Here is a 20348-nt window from a genome sequence, read left to right as displayed (position 1 = left end):
AACTAATACTTATTACTTATCATGTGATAGTCACTGTTCTACATGTTTTACATGCATTACATTTATTTATTTATTGCCTTTGAAAGAAGAGTTTATTACTCATAGTTCTTCAGAGGATAGAAGCATGGTACACCATGCAGGGCCACATGAGGTCACTCACAGGGAGAAGCAGAGAGAAACTTGGACAAATTTGCCTTTATTACTATGGTAGTAGGCAGTTAACTAGGTGGAGATGTTTCCTATTGGGCAGGAAGCAAAACACAAATGTTTCGGTTTGTAGATGGTTTGTAGTGAGATTTTTCACACCCCTACAGAAACACTGGGATGGTGGAGGTGAAAACAACCTTGGGTTATTATCATGGCCCCATGATGCTAAGATACCAAAACATCTATTACAGAATATCAGAAATTGTTATTACACCTCCATAATCACGTGAGCCACTTCTGTAAAATCTCTCTCATCTGTGTGTCTCTATTTCTCTCTCTCTTATTGTCTCTATCTACCTACTACTGGTTCTCTTCCTCAGGAAAACCATGACAAATAGGAAGGTAGGGAGGGAGGGATGGATGAGGCACAGAGACATTTAATCCTCACACAAACTTCTGAAGGTAGAATAACAACACAAAGGGATACGTGCTATCATCGCTTCATTTTATAGATGAGCAAACCAAGATACAGGGTTAAGTTACATACCTAGCAAGCATGGAATTGGGATTTGCTTATTTTTTTTATTATTATGGAATTCAGATTTAAATTAAGAGAGACTGAGTCCAGAGTCCACCCACTTAACCAAGCCATACCTCTGTTCATTACGTCAACTCTCACATTCCTTTTGCTAACAGTCATGATTCAAGATAGCACAGGTTTTTTTCTTCCCCTAGGTCAAAGAAAATCCATTGTATTCAAAAACGGACATTGACAATGGGGCATCCAGAGTGTATCTAAAGTCTGATCAGTGATTACCATCTGAAAAGGAGAGGAAGAACCAATAGGTATGGTTTTATTTTTAGCAAAAAAAAAAAAAAAAAATTGCAGGCTCTGGCCATATTTATCACAGCGCCCATTCAAAATTGCTGATTTTTTACCATGCTAAACTTAGATAACTTTAACTTTACCCCAGCAATATCTAAAAATAATAATACCTATAGCAAAATATTTTTAATCCCCCAGATTAAAAATAATCTGGGGGATTAAAAATATTTCCATATTACACATCAGGAGTCATTTTGAGACTGGGAATGTGGGTGGGGCAGTGTGTGCCTCTCACACATGTTGATTGGATTATTCCCCAAGCACCTCCCCAATACAGTGAAGTGATATTGCTTTCCTTCAGGGCTTCTTAGAGTTGCTCTTGGAATTGGAATTCATAAAAGCTACCTCCTGGGAGTGATGAAGAAAAACCCCAAGCAATCTTCACTTTCTTGCCTCATTCTCTGAGATCCATCACGTGATTTTTTTCAGAGAGGCAGGTAGGGCTGGGTGATGCTTTTGGATAGAAGTGTAAAAATTTTTTTTTTAATTTTTTTTTAAGATTTTATTTATTTATTTATTTGACAGACAGAAATCACAAGTAGATGGAGAGGCAGGCAGAGAGAGAGAGAGGGAAGCAGGCCCTCTGCTGAGCAGAGAGCCCGATGCGGGCCTCGATCCCAGGACCCTGAGATCATGACCTGAGCCGAAGGCAGCAGCTTAACCCACTGAGCCACCCAGGCGCCCAGAAGTGTAAAATTTGATCCTTGTGAAATTCTAGAAATCTTAGAAAAAGTATTACCATATTATCCCCAAATTGAAAATACCAAAGAAAAAGATTAAAGATAGTTCTGTTAAGGAAATGCTGTATTTCTGATGAGGGAGGAGGAGGCTGGCTGAGGACAAATCAAAAGCTAGCACCTTGAACCCCTTCTCCACCCACTCACCTCGGTAATATGTGTCACATTCCTCAGGCACCCCTGACTGCCCTAAAAGAAAAACAAATAGTTAACTTGCAGAGATCACAATCCTGTAAGGCAGGAGTCTCTTTTGGTTTACAAATCAATATCCTGACAGTCTTCTTTACCCCAATAGCCCTTCTGAACACCCCTTTGTCCTCACCTACCCAACTCCTATGTATATAACCAGCCACTCCTCACATCCCTGGGGCAGCAGCACTTTCTGCCCAGGGGTCCTATCCCCATGCTTTAATAAACCACCATTTTGCACCAAAGATGTCTCAAGAATTCTTTCTTGGTCATCAGCTCTGGACCTCAGCCCACCGAACCTCACCTAGGTTCTAGCACTTCATCATTTCCACATGGAAAGAATGTCATGCATGTCTATCTCTTGAGAATCTTAAAACCCAAAGTTGAAGAAAATTCAAGGCAAAAAGTATGGGTGCATGGAGCACTGGGTGTGGTACAAAAATAATGAATACTGTTATGCTGAAAATAAAAAATAAATTTAAAAAAAAAGTATGGGTGTAATTTAATACCTTGTGTCAGAAGTCACCTGCTGTGAAGAAATTAGGAAGTAAAAGTTCCAAGACACAAATGGAGAAAAATATTTGGGGGCTATCTTACATTAATGACTAACATAGGATTGTGATGATGGACACTCCACAGAGTAGGCTGGGTACTGTTTTTCCTATGTTTCCATAACTCTCTATACTTCATGTATCCTACACTTTGGGTCATTTCTTAAATTTCTCCCTGAACTTTTAAGCAGGAAGTCTTGTTCATTACTGAGCACTTAGCCCTACCTAGCCCAGTATCCAGCATCTAGTGAGTGCTCAGTAAACAGGTTATTGTGGACTAAATGTTGGTATCACCCTCCCCTCCTCCAGTGTCCCTAGATTCATATGGTAAGTCCCTAACATCCAATATGGGGGTCTCTGGGAGGTTATTTAGGTTTAGAGGCATTCATAAGGGTGAGGTCCTTATGATGTAATTGGTGCCTTAAAAGAAAAAAAAACACCAGAGCCCATGTTCCCCACAAAACTCCACTGCCTCTCTGTGCATCATATGAAGATACTGAAGAAGAGAGCTCTTTGTAAGCTAGAAGAAGAGTCATCACCGATAATCAGATGGGCTGGCACCTTGGATTTCCCAGCCTCCAGAATTGTTAGAAGTAAGTGTCTGCTATTTAGCCTCCCTGTCTGGCAAATTTTGTTACAGAAGCCTGAGAAGACTAATAAATATGGATTTAATGACCGTGAATGAACAGTCACTTCTGAAGAGCTAGGTGTAAAATGCAAGTGAAAATACCCATGATTATATCCTAATGATAGCAAATCCTACAGTTTCTTGCTTCTTCTTTACCTTACCCTGAAAATAAAAACTACTGTGTCCTTTGAAAAACTGAAATGTAGGAAAGGAAGGGGAAAAGACAGCTGACCTTCAAAGCAGTCATTCATATGAACAAGGAGATGAGAGTGGGTATGCAGTTGCTGACATTGATTCACAAGTTTATCACTATTGAGTCTAAGCCAAAAATACTTTTTTTTTTACTCTTCGTACTCTTTTTTAAGTACTCTTTTTAAGAGTACTTCTTACTCTTTTTACTCTTCCATTTTGTTGGCTATATGTTTTAAATAACACTTAAAAAATTACTTGGAATCTGCTGGTGCACTTAATTTGGATCTCATGAGCAAGTCTAATTGTCACATCTAGAAATCTACTAAGAAGAATAACATCAAATGAATAGATGAGAATGAGCAAATGGCTCCGCTGTTTATTGCACATGAAAAGCATCTGCTTTATTGACTTTGTTTATTTAATTAGTATTCTGTAAATTTCCATAGAGTTGTGCAGAGCTGTCATTTCCAATGTGTGTGCATTAATGAAAAAAAAGCTACTTAGGGTCTTATGCTCTAAAGTCCAGTGAACATAAATTATTCCTTTAAATGCTTTTTTTCTCCTTAAATTAACTAAAAACAGCTTGGAAAGAAGAACTCCAAGACTAACTTTCTGGTTCATCAACCCCAAGGATAGCCTAGGACCTATTGACAGAAAAGTCATAGGAAGTTTATTTTCATTGCTCTGCAATTTGGATCAATTAAGATAGAATGTCCTAGACAATCTGATGGAGATTTTTAGAATTTATGAGGTTTAAAAGAATTTATGAGGTTCCAATTCCTCTTTGGAATTGATAGGATACAAACAATAAGACTTATAAAGTACAAAGAGGAAAAAGCCCTCTATTACTGTTCTGTAGCTTTTCCCTCTCCTGAAGTAGGAAGACCACTTGGAGAATGAACAAATGAAACACTAACCTGAAGCCAGAAACATCTGGGGACCATTGATAATGTGGTATCTCTATCTCTCTTTTTTTTTAATTCATTTATCCACTGTGTCCTAGTACATCATTAGTTTTTGATGGAGTGCTTAGCGATTCATTAGTTGCATATAACACCCGGTGCCCATCACAACTCAACCCCTCCTTAAAACCCATCTCCCTGTTACTCCATCCTCCCACCCCCTCCCCTCTGAAACCCTGTTAGTTTCCTGGGGTCCATAGTCTCTCAAGGTTCATCTCCCTCTCTGATTTCTCCCCTTCAGATTTCCCTCCCTTCCCTATGGTCCTCCCTGGGTTCCACATATAAGTGAAACCATATGATAATTATCTTTCTAAACTTGACTTACTTCATTAGCAAAATCCCCTGCAGTTCCACCCATATAGACACAAGTGGGTCAACCATCAGAAAGGATGAATACCCATAATTTGCATCTCTATCTCTTTCTTAAATCAACCCAACAAAAAAACAGCCTTAAGGAAGTACATTAAATGAAGGCAGATGGAGTGGTCAGTTGAGTTAGCAGCATAAAGAAGGGATAAATTTGTCTGATATGCTCTCCCTTCCATCACAATTTCTGCCTTTTTTAACCCTTGACTATGATTTTTTTTTTTTACCTGTTCTCTGAATCCTCTGAAAGAATCTTTACCTCATAAGGAATTATTATTCTGCCCACTAGGTTAGGAGGCATTAAAACTAATACAATTTTGGCGATATGTTGATTATTACACAATGAAAAATCACAGAAAAGCAAGAAATAGAATGTCTATAAACAGTCTTATGTTTGTAATGCAGCTTCTCAATATATAAACAGAATGCAGAGACTCTGGGAACATTATCTAACCCCATTAAAATTGAAACAAACACATTTCTAGGCATCCAAACAAGATAGAATATAAACCTATGTTTTCATAACAGCAGGACCTTGCTTGTGGTAGTGATGAAGTTCTAGAACCTAGGTGAGGTTTGGTGGGATGAGGTCCGGAGCCAATGACCAAGAAAGAATTCTTGAGACATCTTTTGTGCAAAATGGTGGTTTATTAAAGCACGGGGACAGGACCCGTGGGCAGGAAGAGCTGCTGCCCCGGGTTGTGAGGGATGGCAGGTTATATACCTTGCAGTTGGGGGAAGGTGAGGGGAAGGGAGGTTTCAACGGAGTTTTCAAATGTTAAAGAGGGCCTACAAGGTGCCAGGAGGAGACCTTGCCCTTGTGGCTTGATCAATGTCGTCTTTAGGTCAGCCATTAACATCAAGAGAGTTGGGAGATTCTTGGTGGGGTATTATGATCCTGCTATCATTTACATTCCCTTCGACCTCAGCCTCCTCCAGTCTTGTTTGTGGTGGGGAGGGAGACATTAGGGCTTGAGGAACTGAGAGTTATTTGCCTCTGGAAATTTGTGCTATTGATAAGGTAACCTCCCTGTTTAGATCTCTAGGACATCTGTAGAGCAAGGGAGATTCCTATTCTGCAGGATTGTGATCTCTGCAAGTTAACTATTTGTTTATCGTCTATGGCAGTCAGGGGTGCCTGAGGAATGCTACACATATTACGGAGGGGAGGAGGTAGAGAAGGGGGTGCAAGGCGCCAGCTTCTGCTCTGTCCTCAGCCAGCCTCCTGCTCCCTCATCAGTAGAATGGTGTCTCTGATACACTTTGCAAAGCCAGAAAAGAGAGATTAACATCAATGTCGCCTATTACCTAGTACCCAAGTCTCAAAAAAGCACATGAGTTTAAAAACCAGTGCACACAAGTGGGAAGAAACAGAATTCTGTTTTTCTTTTGATCTCCATTAAGTTTAAATCAGTCAACAACTATTTAAGAATTCACTGTAACCTGATGTAGTGAACAGAAAGTCCATCTGTACTCCTATGTTCATAGCAACAATGGCCACAGATGCCAAATTGTGGAAAGACCCAGGAGGCACTTCAACAGATGAATGGATAAAGAAGATTTGGTCCATATATACAATGGAGTATTATGCCTCCATCAGAAAGGATGAATGCCCAACTTTTGTATCAACATGGATGGGACTGGAGGAAATTATGCTGAGTGAAATAAGTCAAGCAAAGAGAGTCAAGTATCATATGGTTTTACTTACTTGTGGAGCATAAGGAATAACAAAGAAGACATTGGGAGACAGAGAGAAGAAGTAAGTTAGGAGAAATCGGAGGCAGAGACAAACCATGAGAGACTGGACTCTGAGAAACAAACTGAGGGTTTTAGAGGGGAAGGAGTGTGGGGATTGGGTGAGCCTGGTGGTGGGTATTAAGGAGGGCACATATTGCATGGAGCACTGGGTGTGGTGCATAAACAATGAATTTTGGAACACACACACACACCAAAAAAGGTTCAGTTTTCTCTGAAGTTGTTCACAAAACAATGGAATTAAAAGGATAGATATGAGTGTGATTTTTTTTAAGGTTTTATTTATTTATTTGACACAGAGAGAGAGAGGTCACAACAAGGCAGAGAGGCAGGCAGAGAGAGAGGGGAAGCAGGCTCCCTGCTGAGCAGAGAGCCTGATGCAGGGCTTGATCCCAGGACTCTGAGATCATGACCTGAGCCAAAGGCAGAGGCTTAACCCATTGAGCCATCCAGGCACCCTATGAGTATGATCTTTTTGCTTTAATCAACTAAACAACTGCAAAGACAAGTGTTTGGGTAAAAAAAAAAAAAAAAAAAAAAAAGAGGAAGAAGAAGAAGAAGGGGCAACAATGGTGTGAACCATCTACAAAAAGGACAGATAGGAACTGAACTTCTGCAGAAAACTTTTTCAAGGTGGGGAGGAAAAGGGAAGAGAACAGATTAAATTGCCTTTTTGAGTCTGGCTTAAATAAAAAACTATGTTACTATATAAAATGGATAACAAGTAGTAATATAGACTTTAAATACCATATTGTCAGCTTCTCAATCATATTGAGAAGCTTATTAAACCACTTATTAAATCACTCCTATACTCTCAATCTGCAGTAATTATTGGGCCATGCTACCTTCCACTGGAATACTTATGTCCCCTTGACTCCCACACTGGTTTCAAGGTCTAGTCTTAGGTGCTCTAACAAAATTGGTTTATTTTCTCCTACATGATAATGGGCCCCACTGCCATGCTCATATCTTGAAAACCTCCTCAATTCTCAATTTTCCAGATTAAGAAGCTAAAGCTTAGAGAGGTAAAGTAACTTAGATAAACAGGACTTGCTGTGGTCTAAATGTTTGTGTCCCCTATTATGCCCCAATAATGGGTCCGTAATTAAAGGAGCAAGACTGATACAAAGCGAAGGTCAAGCAAAGCTTTATTTCACGCCAAGCATCAAGAATCTAACCGAACGTTCAGGGCCGCACCTCTTACAAGAGAGGGCAACCCTTCTCTGTTTCACAGTCTAGTTTTTAAGGGCAAAGGCCATGCGGTCGGGCCTAGCCACACACAGGTGACCAATGAGATTGTAACACACACAGGAAACTCCATAGTGATGCTAATTGACCAACTGAGTTACAATTTACCCTAGTAGACATTTGACCCAACCTATTATACCTTGATTAGGATTGGTGCCAAAAAGGGTTCCCAAAGGGTGGAGGCTCCTACTCCTTGATAGCTAGGGAGATAGTATGCAACTCCCTACTGATCGGATGTCTCCACCTGGCCTGACCACCCTTGTGTCTGGGCTTTGTTACCTGAAGGGGGTTTCTGGGACTTGTTTTAAAGTGAATCCCCTGGGGGAAGGGAAGCAGGGACAGTTTAACTTTAATAAAAGCCTTTTGCTAAATAGGTCCTTACATCCCCAAAATGCATGTTGAAATATTAACCCTGAAAGTGATGGTGTTAGGAGAAGGGGTCTTTGGGAACAGATTAGGTCATGAGGTTGGATCCCCCACCAATGGGATTAATGTTCATTAGTGTATTAAATTTAGTGTACTAAATTAGTGGGAAAGAGACCCTAGTGAGCTCTCTAGTCCCTCTGGCCTGTGAGGATTCAACCAGAAGTCTATACCCCGAAAAGGGTCCTCACTAAGTTGGCACCCTAATCTCCAACTTCCTGTCTCCAGAACTGTGAAACTGTTTGCTGTTTATAAGCAACCCAGTATGTGTGGTGATGGGGTTTTGGAACATAGGTGAGGTCTGGAGCCAATGACCAATAAAGAATTCTTGAGACATTTTTGATGTAAAATGGTAGTTTATTAAAGCATGGGGACAGGACCTGTGAGCAGAAAGACTTGGTACACCAGGCTTGTGAGGAGTGACTGAATATATACTATGAGATTGGGGAGGCAAGGAAAAGGGAGGTTTCCAAGAGAAATTTCATGTGTTAAGACTCCCCGGATACCAGAGGCCTTGCTATTGTCAAGTCAAGGTTGTTTTTCCTTCTAGTAAGGTATTAACATGAGGATAGTTGGGAGCTTCCTGAAGGGACATTACACTTTGCCCACTTCAAGTATCTGTCAATGGGCTACAGGTTATAGGACCTTTAACTGTATTTACATTCCCTTCTGGAAGCTAGGCCATTTGATAGAAATGTTTTGTTCTTGTAAATTGCTAAGGCATTTGTAAACAGAGGGAGACTCATGTCTTGCAGGATTGTGATCTCTGTAAGTTCACTATTTGTTTTGCCTTTCCTTAGCTTTAAGACAGCCAAGAGTGCATGGGGGATGTCACATATATCTCTTGAGGGCAGGAGGGTGGGGGGAGTTGTGAGATGTCAGCTTCTGCTTTGTCCTCAGCTTGCCTTCTGTTTTCTCATCACGTGGTATTTTGCTATAGCAGCCTGAAAGGACTAAGACAAGACTTGAAGTTATCAAAAGGTACAGCAAGGCTTTGAAGCTAGGTGGTCTCGTAGACTGTGATCTTTGTGCTACAAATTGACCATCGTCCTCAATCGTCATGTTTTCTACTGTGAACATTCTAGACATTCTCCTGTCTTGGAGACTTTGCACGAGCTAATTCCTCTTCCCAAACCTCTCTTCCCCTAGCTAGCTGGGAGACCATTCATGGGACACTCTTATATTTCTGCTCAAAAGCCACCTTAGTAATTGAAGCCCTCACAGCCCTATTTAACATGTGGTGATGAGTACTGGGTGTTATATGCAATTAATGAATTGTTGGGCACTACATCAAAAACTAAAGATGCGCTATATTCTGGCTAAATGAACATACATACATACATACATGCATACATAAAGTGGCATCTTCTCACCCTGGACTCCTGATACATTTTATTCCATAGCACAGATCATCTCTAATATATAATTTACTTGTGATGCTTGTTCATCTTCCTACACTAGAGCAGAGGTTTATACTTCTTTGTCCACTGATGTATTCTAAGCACCTAGAAAAGTGACTGGCAATGCTGATTCGCAGCCAAGAACCTGGATTGGCTAACAGACAAAGTTGGCTACAGGGTACACTGATGTATATACAAGGACCACACATGTCAAATAAGTTAATGTTTAAATAACTACCATGAAAGGGAACTCATAAGTCACAACTTCCTTAGACTGCTGTGATACTTAGATGCATTGTAAAAATCCATTCTCTACCCCCTTTGATTTCTATAATATGCCCTCATAGCATGTAAATCAAGCTTTCAAAGGAAGAATTTGTGAAAAAAGGAACAGGATAAAGTCCCAGAGACAAAAATTTAGGAAGAAAGTAAGAATTTGACAGAACAATTTCTGTTCATGGTTGATAATTCTCTGCATTGTTCCTGCATTGAGTAATAAATATGCTTATATTAGAATACTTTATTTCATCATAGTCTTAGCAATTATAGTTCTGTTTATAACCTTTGTACACTGTCTTGAAAAATGTGTATATAAACATACTTGCCAGGGCACCTGGGTGGCTCAGAGGGTTAAGCCTCTGCCTTCAGCTCAGGTCATGGTCTCAGGGTTCTGGGATCCAGCCCCCGCATTGGGCTCTCTGCTCAGTGGGGAGGGAGCCTGCTTCCCTTCTCTCTCTGCCTGCCTACTTGTGATCTCTCTCTGTCAAATAAATAAATAAAACCTTAAAAGAAAAAAACAACATATATATGCCTACCATGTTAAAAGACCCAATGATCCTACAGCCACCACTAGCAAGCCCCTCTGAGATAACCACTAAGAGTTGAACAGACATTTCTCAAAATACTTTTTATATTCCTGCAGTAATATAAAATATGTGAAGTCAATTCATACAATGCATACTATTTGAAGCTTCTTTGAAACATCTTGAATGTTTATCATGCCTACGCTTAAAATTTTTTTCAGTTTTATTGAATAGAATTGGTGTACGTAATGTATAAGGTTAAGGGATACAGCATAAGGACTTGACATAAATACTTGTGAAATGATTACCAAAATAACTTCAGCTAACATCTATCACTTCATAGTTACAAAGAAGTTTTTTTTCCTTATGATTACAACTTCTCATATTTACTTCTAGCAATTTTCAAATATACCATAGAGCCCTGTTAGCTATAGTTGTGACATCATAATGTGATCACTAGCAGTTACTTATCCTGTAACTAGAACCTTGTAGCTTTTGACAACATTTGCCCCATTTCCCCACTCCCTACCTCCTGCCTCTGGTAACCAAAGATCTTTTTCTTTAAACTTGCTTTTGTTTTGGTTTTTTGGGATCTCAAATGTCAGTCTAATTGTACAGTATTTGTTTTTCTGACTTATTTCACTTGGCACAATTCCCTCAAGGTCCATCCGTGTTGTAACAAATAGCAAGATACCATTCTTTTTTATGGCTGCAGTATTTCAAGTGTGTAAGTGTAATCTTTATTTGTTCATCTATTGATGAACCTTTAAGTTGTTTCTATGTCTTGGCTATTATAAATAATACTATAATAAACATGACAAACTGATTTCCTTTCCTTCAGATATGTACCCAGATATGTAATTTCATTTTTTTTAATTTTATTTAATTTAATTTTTTTTTAGTGTTCTAAAATTCATTGTTTATGCACCATACCAGTGCTCCATGCAATATATGCCCTCCTTAATACCCACCACCAGGCTCACTCAACCTCTCACCCCTCTCCCCTTCAAAACCCTCAGTTTGTTTCTCAGAGTCCACCGTCTCTCATGGTTTGTCTCCCCCTCTGATTTCCTCCCAACTCACTTCTCCTCCTTCTCTCAATGTCCTCTGTGTTATTCTTTATGCTCCACAAGTAAGTGAAACCATATGATACTTGACTCTCTCTGTTTGACTTATTTCACTCAGCATAATCTCCTCCAATCCCATCCATGTTGGTTCAAAAGTTGGGTATTCATCCTTTCTGATGGAGGCATAATACTCCATTGTATATATGGACCAAATCTTCTTTATCCATTCATCTGTTGAAGGGCATCTTGGTTCTTTCCACAGTTTTGTGACTGTGGCCATTGCTGCTCTAAGCATTGGGGTACAGATGGCCTTTCTTTTCACTACATCTGTATCTTTGGGGTAAGTACCCAGTAGTGCAATTGCAGGGTCATAGGGTAGCTCTATTTTTAATTTCTTAAGGAATCTCCACATTGTTTTCCAAAGTAGCTGCACCAACTTGCATTCCCACCAACAGTGGAAGAGGGTTCCCCTTTCTCCACATCCTCTCCAACACTTGTTTTTTACTGTCTTGCTGATTTGGGCCATTCTAACTGGTGTATGGTTGAATCTCAATGTGGTTTTGATTTGAATCTCTGATAGCTAATGATGATGAACATATTTTTATGTGTCTGTTAGCCATTTGTGTGCATCCATTCCTGATTAAAACACGTCAAAGTATAGGGATAGAGAGAACATTCCTCAACTTCATAAAATCTATATATGAAAAACCCACAGCAAATATCATCCTCAATGGGGAAAAGCTGACATCCTTCCCTTTGAGGTCAGGAACATAACAAGGATGTCCATTCTTGCCACTGTTGTTCAACATATTACTAGAAGTCCTAGCAACAGTAATCAGACAACAAAAATAAAAGGTATTCAAATTGGCAAAGAAGAAGTCAAACTCTCTCTCTCTTCACAGATGACATGATACTTTATATGGAAAACCCAAAAGACTCCAGCCCCAAACTACTAGAACTCAGACAGCAATTCAGTAATGTGGCAGGATACAAAATCAATGTACAGAAATCTGTTGCTTTCTTATACACTAACAATGAAAATACAGAAAGGGAAATTAGAGAATCTATTCCATATACTATAGCACCAAGAACCATAAGATACCTGGATATAAACCTAACCAAAGAGGTACTCGAGGAACTACAGAACACTCATGAAAGATATTGAAGAAGACCCAAAAAGATGGAAGAGCATTCCATGTTCATGAATCAAAAGAATAAACATTGTTAAAATGTCTATAATGCCTAGAGCAATCTATACGTTCATTGCTATCCCAATCAAAATTCCACTGGCATTTTTCAAAGAGATGGAAAAAACAATCCTAAAATTTGTATGGTACCAGAAGAGACCCTGAATTGATAAGGAAATGTTGAAAAAGAAAAACAAAACTGGGGGTATCACATTGCCTGATCTCAAGTTTTACCATAAAGCTGTGATCACCAAGACAGCATGGTATTGGCACAAAAACAGACACATAGACCAGTGGATCAGACTAAAGAGCCCAGATATGGACCCTCAATGCTGTGGTCAAATAATCTTCAACCTTCTTCAATAAATGGTGCTGGGAAAATTGGACAGCTATGTATAGAAGAACGAAACTCGACCCTTCTCTTACACTATACACAAAGATAAACTCAAAATGTATAAAAGACCTCAGTGTGAGGCAGGAATCTAGCCAGATCCTAGAGGAGAACATAGGCAGTAACCTCTTCAACGTTGGCCACAGCAACTTCTTTTAAGACATATCACCAAAGGCAAAGGAAACAAAAGCGAAAATGAACTTTTCGGACTTCATCAAGATCAAAAGGTTCTGCACAGCAAAGGAAACAGTCGAATAAAAACAAAAAGGTAACCCAAGGAATGGGAGAAGATAATCACAAATGACACTACAGACAAAGGGCTGATATCCAAGATCTATAAAGAATTCCTCAAACTCAACACACACAAAAGAGATAATCATGTCAAAAAATTGGCAGAAGACATGAACAGATACTTCTCCAAAGAAGACATACAAATGGTTAACCCAGCATTTTTCTTCTATACTGTGCTTGGCAATTTTTAGAAACTGGCAATAGCAGTGGTCTGTGCCTTTATAAGTCTACCCCTGAACTCATTCAGGGCTGAGAGATTTCGGAGTGCATGAGTCCCCTCTCAGCCACCAGCTTTTTAGTAAAGACTCCTCAATTTGGCCTACTGAATGAAGGTGGTGTCCATCTGCATAATTCACTTCTCTAGATATAACAGTGGCTCAGTCATTAAATATCTACCTTCAGCTCAGGTCATGATCCTAGCATCCTGAGATGGAGTCCCGCCTTGGGCTCCCTGTTCTGCAGAAAGCCTGCTTCTCTCTCTCCCACTCCCCCTGCTTCTGTTCCCTCTCTCACTGTCTCTCTCTCTATATATAAAATAAATAAATAAAATCTTAAAAATAAAATAAAGTAAAATCACAACATCTGCAAATAGAGACAATTTTACTTCTTCCTTTCCAGCTTGGATATCTTTTATTTCTTTTTCTTGCCTGATTGGTATGACTAGGACTTCCAGTACTATGCTGAGTAGGTAGGGTGAGTGTGGGCACTCTTGTTGTGTTTCTGATCTTAAAGAAAATGCTTTTAACCTTTAATATTGGGTTTGATGTGAGCTGTGGGCTTGTAATATATGGTTTTTATCATGCTGTGATGTGGTCCTTCTATACTTAATGTGATGAAAACTTTTATTACGAACAGATGATTAATTTTGTCAGATGCATTTTTTTCTGCATGTATTGGTATAGTCATATGACTTTTATCTTTCATTCTATTAACAGAACAAATGAACTACATTCATAGACTTGTGAATGTTAAACCATTCTTAAAACCCTGAGATGAATCCCACTTGACCATGGAGTATGATTCTTTTAATGTGTGGCTGAATTTGATTTCCTAGTATTTTTTGAGAATTTTTGCATTTATATTTATCAGGGATATTGGCCTGTAGTTTTTCTTTCTTGCAGTGTCTTTATTTGGCTTTGGTATCAGGGTAACATTATCCCTATAAAATGAGTTTGGGTATGTTCCCTCTTTGAATTTTGAGAGTATGAGAAAGATTGGCACTAATTATTCTTTAAATTGTTGGTAAAGTTCACCAGTGAAGCCATCTGACCCTGGCCTTTTCTTTGTTGGGAGATTTTTTTTGATTCATGATTCAACCTCCATACTACTAATTGATTTATTCAGATTCTCTCTTTTTTCCTGATTCAGTCTTAGTAGGTTGAACATAACCATTTCTTCTAGTTTTTTGGTTTATAATTCAGAATAGCTTCTTAAGAATCTTTGTATTTCTGTGGTATCCATTGTAATGCTTCCTCTTTCATGTATCATTTTGTTGCTTGGGTCCTCTTCTTTATCTTGGTGAATCTAACTAAATTCTTTCCAAAGAAACAACTATTAATTTTATTAATATCTTCTATTATTTTTCTGTTCTCTGTTTCATTTATTTCTACTTAGTCTTCATTCTGCTAACTTTGGGTTTAGTTTGTTCTTTTTCTAGTCACAAAGGTAGAAGTTAGGTTATTATTCTTATTCTTTGTATTTTTATTTCAGAGCTATAAACTTTGCTCTTAAAATAGCTTTTGTTGCATCACATTAGTTTTGGTATGTCTGTTTCTATTTTTCTTCACCTTGAGGTACTTTTTAATTTCCCCTTAACTTCTTCTGAGATCCACTGGTCATTCAACTGAGTGTTGTTTAATTTCCATGTGTTTATGAATTTGGGGGGTTTCTTCCTGTTATTTCTAATTTCATACCATTGTGTTCAATATATACTCTGTATGATTTCAATCTTCTTAAATTTCCTAAGGCTTATTTTGTGGCCTAACATATGGTCTATCCTAGAAAATGTTCTGTGGGCACTGGTAAAGAATGTATATTCTGCTGTAGCTAAATAAAATGTTCTATATGTACCTGTTAGGTCCATTTGGTCAGTAGTACTGTTCAAATCCACTGTTTCCTTATTGATTCTCTACCTGAATGATCTATTATTGAGAGTAGGCTAATAAATTTCTCAACTATTACTGGCGACTCATGCTTATTTCTCCTTTTAGTTTTATTAGTTTTTGCTTTATATATTTAGGTGCTTTGATGTTAGGTGCATACATACTTATTTATATCTTGACGGAGTAACCTCTCTATTATATAATGATCTTTGTATTTTGTGACCATTTTTAATTTAAAGATCAATGCATTTGGTATAAGTATAGCTACCCCTGCTCTCTTTCAGTTACTGTTTATTTGAAATATCTTTTTCCATCCCTTCTCTGTCCATCTATGTTTTTCCTTAATGCTATAGCTAGCTAGTGTTATAAGCAACATATCGTTGGGACTTTTTTTTTTTTTTATCCCTTTGCCATTCTGTATTTTTGATTGGAGAATATAGTCTACTTGTGGTTTTTTGTTTTGTTTTGTTTTGCTTTTAAATATTTTATTTATTTATTTGACAGACAGAGATCACAAGTAGGCAGAGAGACAGGCAGAGACAGAGAGGAAGAAGCAGGCTCCCCACTAAGTGGAGAGCCCAATGTGGGGCTCAATCCCAGGACCCTGGGATCATGACCTAAGCCAAAGGCAGAGGCTTAACCCACTGAGCCACCCAAGTGTCCTGAGTATAGTCTACTTATGTTTTAAAGTAATTATTGATAGATGAGAAGTTACTATTTCTACTTGGTTAATTGTTTTCTGGCTATTTTTTAGAATGTTTCCTCTCACTCTGGTTTCCTTTATGATGTGAAGACATTTTGTGATGATATACTTGATCACTTTATCATAATCTTTTGTGTAACTTCTACAGTTTTTTTTTCTTTGTGATTACCATGAGATTTACTTAAAATACTTTATAGCACTCTATTTTAGGCTGTTAACATATTAACTTTAAATTTTACTCCCTCCCCCCCATTTTGGTTATTGATATTGGGATTTACATATGTTTATATAGTATATTTAATAACCAGCTATAGTTATGGTTATATTAAAACTTTTTTTAACTTTAGAGTTGTAAGCAAAGTATATTCTACCATTACCATATTAAAGAATTGGATTTTGACAAAGCTTAGATTTACTAGTGAATTTTGCTTCATATATTTTTATGATATTAATTAAATCCTTTTACTTCTGGTTGAAGAACTCTTGTTTGCATTTCCTATAAGAGAGAGGTCTAGGGATTTTAACTCACTTTGCTGCTGCTCCTTCTTCTTTTTTTTTTTTTTTAAAGTCCTCTCTTCTTCACTTCTTAAAGGACAGCTTTTCTGGGTATAGTATTCTGGATCAACAGGTTTTTTTCCCCCAATATTTTTAATTATCATACCATTTCTCCTGGCCTGAAAATTTACTTTTGAAAAATTCACTTACAGTTTTATGAGGGTTCTATTATATGTGTTCTGTTACTTTTCTCTTGTATCTTTCAGAATACTTTGTCTTTGACTTTTAACAATTTAATTACAATATGTCTCAGTGTAGCCTTTTTCAGATTCAACCATTTTGGTATTCTTTGGGCCTCATGGACTGGATGTCCATTTCTTTTCCCCTTGTCTTCACCTCCGATAATTCTGTAATGTGTGTATTTATATTTATGGTGTCCCAGAAGTCCTCAAAGCTTTCTTTATTGCTTTTCATTCTCTTTTCTTTTTGTTCCTCTGCATAGAGAATTTCAAGCAGGTGTTCTAGGTCATTGGTTCTTCTGCATGGTCAAGTCTGCTATTGAAATTATCTGTTGATTTCTTTTCAGTCATTCTTCAGCTCTAGGATTTCTATCAGGTTTGTTCATTTATGGTTTCTATTTCTTTGTTGAACCACTTGTTTTGTCCACACACTGTTTTCTAAGTTTCATTTAGTTGCTGAGTGTCTTGTGGTTCACTGAACTTCTTTAATGTAATTATTCCAAATTCTTTGTGAGTTCATAGATCTCTATTTCTTTAGAGTCACTTACTGGAGCTTTGTTAGTTTCTTTTGGTTGTGTCATGTTTATCTGTTACATTGTATCTGTGCATCAGAGGAAGCAGAATTCTCTTTCAGACTTGATAGGTTTGTTTTGGCAGTCCTTCACCAGTCAGCTCAGCTTAAAGTTCTGGACATGTCAGCTAATGGCATCCTTGGGCCCATGGAGCTCGCTATCAGGGTCTTTTTGGGCAATGCCTCTGCCTTAACCCTGGGGGGGATGGTACAGCATTGGCTGAAAACAGTTGAATAGTGCTGCTGGCATGGTTTCCTGTCTAATGGAGGCTGTGGGATGGGCTCCACAGTTCAGTTTTTCTGGTCGGTCTTCCTTGATGGTTAGGACTAAGAACTATAGTCTGCAGGAGGCAAGGCTGTATATGATCTTTGCTGCCCAATGGAACAGCAGAATGGGCCCCAAGGACAGCATGTGGACCTGAATTAGGTAGAATTAGGTAGAATGTACACTGAATTTCTTGGCTCAGTGGAGCCTGGTTTTGCTCTGCAGACATAGATAGCTGCTGGCTTTGTTCTCTGCTTAAACAATACTGTAAGTGAGACTGTAAGATGGGCTACACAACTTGGCAGTTCTGGTTTCCCAGCTTGGATGAGCTAAGGGCTGTATTCAACAGTGGGCAGGGCTGTGAATTAGTTTCCTGGCCTTGTAGGGCTCACTGTACAGGCTCCAAAGCCAGTAAGACTCTTGTATGGGGATCAAATTGGGCAGAACTCTGCCCCACACTCCCTGACCTGAGGAGTCACTGTCCTGGTTCTGCCAGTGTGCAGGGCCACTAGCTATGGCCTCTACGCAGATGGGCTATGCAGATTCTTGATTTCTTGGTCAGACCAGCTGATGGTTGTATTTTACTTTAGGAGGGGCTATAAACTAACTTTCCTGCCTGGTTGAGGCTGTAGAATAGGTCCCAAGGCTGGCAAAGTCCTTTGGAGACTGAATCAGGCAAAAATGCACAGTATTCTCCCTGGCCAGACAGGGCCACCATCTTGGGCTTTTAGGTGCAAGGGCACTGGCTGGGCTCTCCAAACAAATGTCACTGTAATCAGTCCTGTGGAGTGGATTACACTGATCCCAGGAATTCTGGCTATTTTCTGGATTACCATTTTTAAAGGGTCTGAAGATTATATTTAACAAAGCTATCTTGTCCTAAATTCCTTAGGGAGAAATATTCTTTCCCATTTATCTCCCCAGTTCCTTGCAGATTGCTTACCACACAGTAAGAGCTCAATGAAAGAAAATATTTCTATCCTTTTTTGACCTGTGAACCTGGTCCAGGTGGACTAGGCTGGAACATATGCCTCATCCAGAACTTAAAACCACTATGAGGGTAGGAAGAACCACATCTACCTTCAAATGAGAAAACTGGGATTTTGAAAGGTTTAAACAACTTGTCCAAGATTATAGAGCTAAATGGTGGTGAGCCACTGTTAGAACCAATTTTAGGTCTGATTCTGAAAACCATGCCCTCAAGCATGTTTTCAAGAAATACCATACTGCGTTAAGCTATAATAAATACAAATTGAATAAATGAATCATCACTTGTAAAAATCTGTGTTGAAAACCAAGTATCATGGAGAAACACTGACACTTAAGCTGGTGTTTATGATAATTGCTAAAGGTGGCAATGAAAGCTGAGAGGAATAAGCATTAAGGGATTTCCATCTTTCTTACTCTCTCCACCAGGAAATCTAGAGAACAAGAGTATCAGAGAATGAGGAAGGGCTCCATGTCACTCAACACTGTCCTTATGGGGTCAGAATGCCCTGACCATGTCTCACTTCTGTCCAGTTTTGTTATCAATGCCCAGGATTAAAGATATTGAAGACAGCTTATCAAATATAAAGCAAATGTGGAGTTCCTTAGTTTGGCAGGTGTAGGAGGATTGAAATCAGAATTCAAAATTTTCTCAAACAACTAAAATAAAAAACCCAAGTATATTTAAATGATAAATGTTTATAAACTTGTTTTGTAAAATTTCATATGAAAAAACATAACTGAGGTTTTCACTGAATCCCAAGTTCAATAAAACCAACATGTAAACCTGGGCCACATTAATAAAAGTTAAATTTCAAAATCTTGGCCAAAAAAAAAAACAAAAAACAAAAAAAACAACCATCACATTCTTTACTGGTCAGGACACTTTTGAATAGCTGACTGAATTTTAGATATTGGATTTTATAAGGGAATTGGCAAACGAGCAATATAAGAATACCAAGAAAGATGAAGTATATAAAGAGTTATATTTTTAGAGTTGGATAAGGGACAAATACTGTCTTAAAGGATTTCAGGGGTAGTAATGTGGAAGAGTAATTAACCTTCACACAAATTAGGTCCAGAGAGCAGAACTAGAAGAAGGCATTAAAAGAAGCACACTTCACTCCATTTAAGGACAAACTTGCTAGAAAATATGGTTGTATTAATAGAATGGGCTATCACATAAACAACTTGACTGATATTATGAGGCATCTATCTCTAGTAAGAAAGGAAATCATATAATGGGTAGAAGGTTGGTTTTGACAACCTTGTCTGTATGATTAGATGACCCTACCTTTTCCAGAAGATCACAGGAATAAAGACTTTCCACATGAGAAGGGAGGTATTTAATCAGTAAAATGTAGAGGAAGAGCTAGAATTTAGTGTGGGATCCTAGATTCAAATCTTGATTCTGCCAATTGTCAGTTATGTCATTTTACAAAACTGTTTCCTTATGTAAAAATGATAATGGTGATAATACCTGCCTAACTTTATGAGACGATTAGGTGAGATCATGTATGTGAAGTACCATGTATTACTTTTGAAAAGACATGATAAATTGCTAGTTTTTTTTTTACTAAATATGAAAAATTAGTCTCAAATCTTTTAATTGGGAAATTAAAACCATTCTGCCCTCATTAAACTTATATTCCAGGGAAAAAATTGGTTTCTTCTGTTTAGTTCAGACGAAGTATCTTAAAATGTCAAGTAACCTGACTCCAGGCATTAATTAAAACCTCGTGCAAATGATGTTTTTCGTGTAA

Source organism: Mustela erminea, chromosome 16, assembly GCF_009829155.1.
Source record: "Mustela erminea isolate mMusErm1 chromosome 16, mMusErm1.Pri, whole genome shotgun sequence".
NCBI lineage: Eukaryota > Metazoa > Chordata > Mammalia > Carnivora > Mustelidae > Mustela > Mustela erminea.
Note: the sequence above shows the minus strand (reverse complement) of the source record.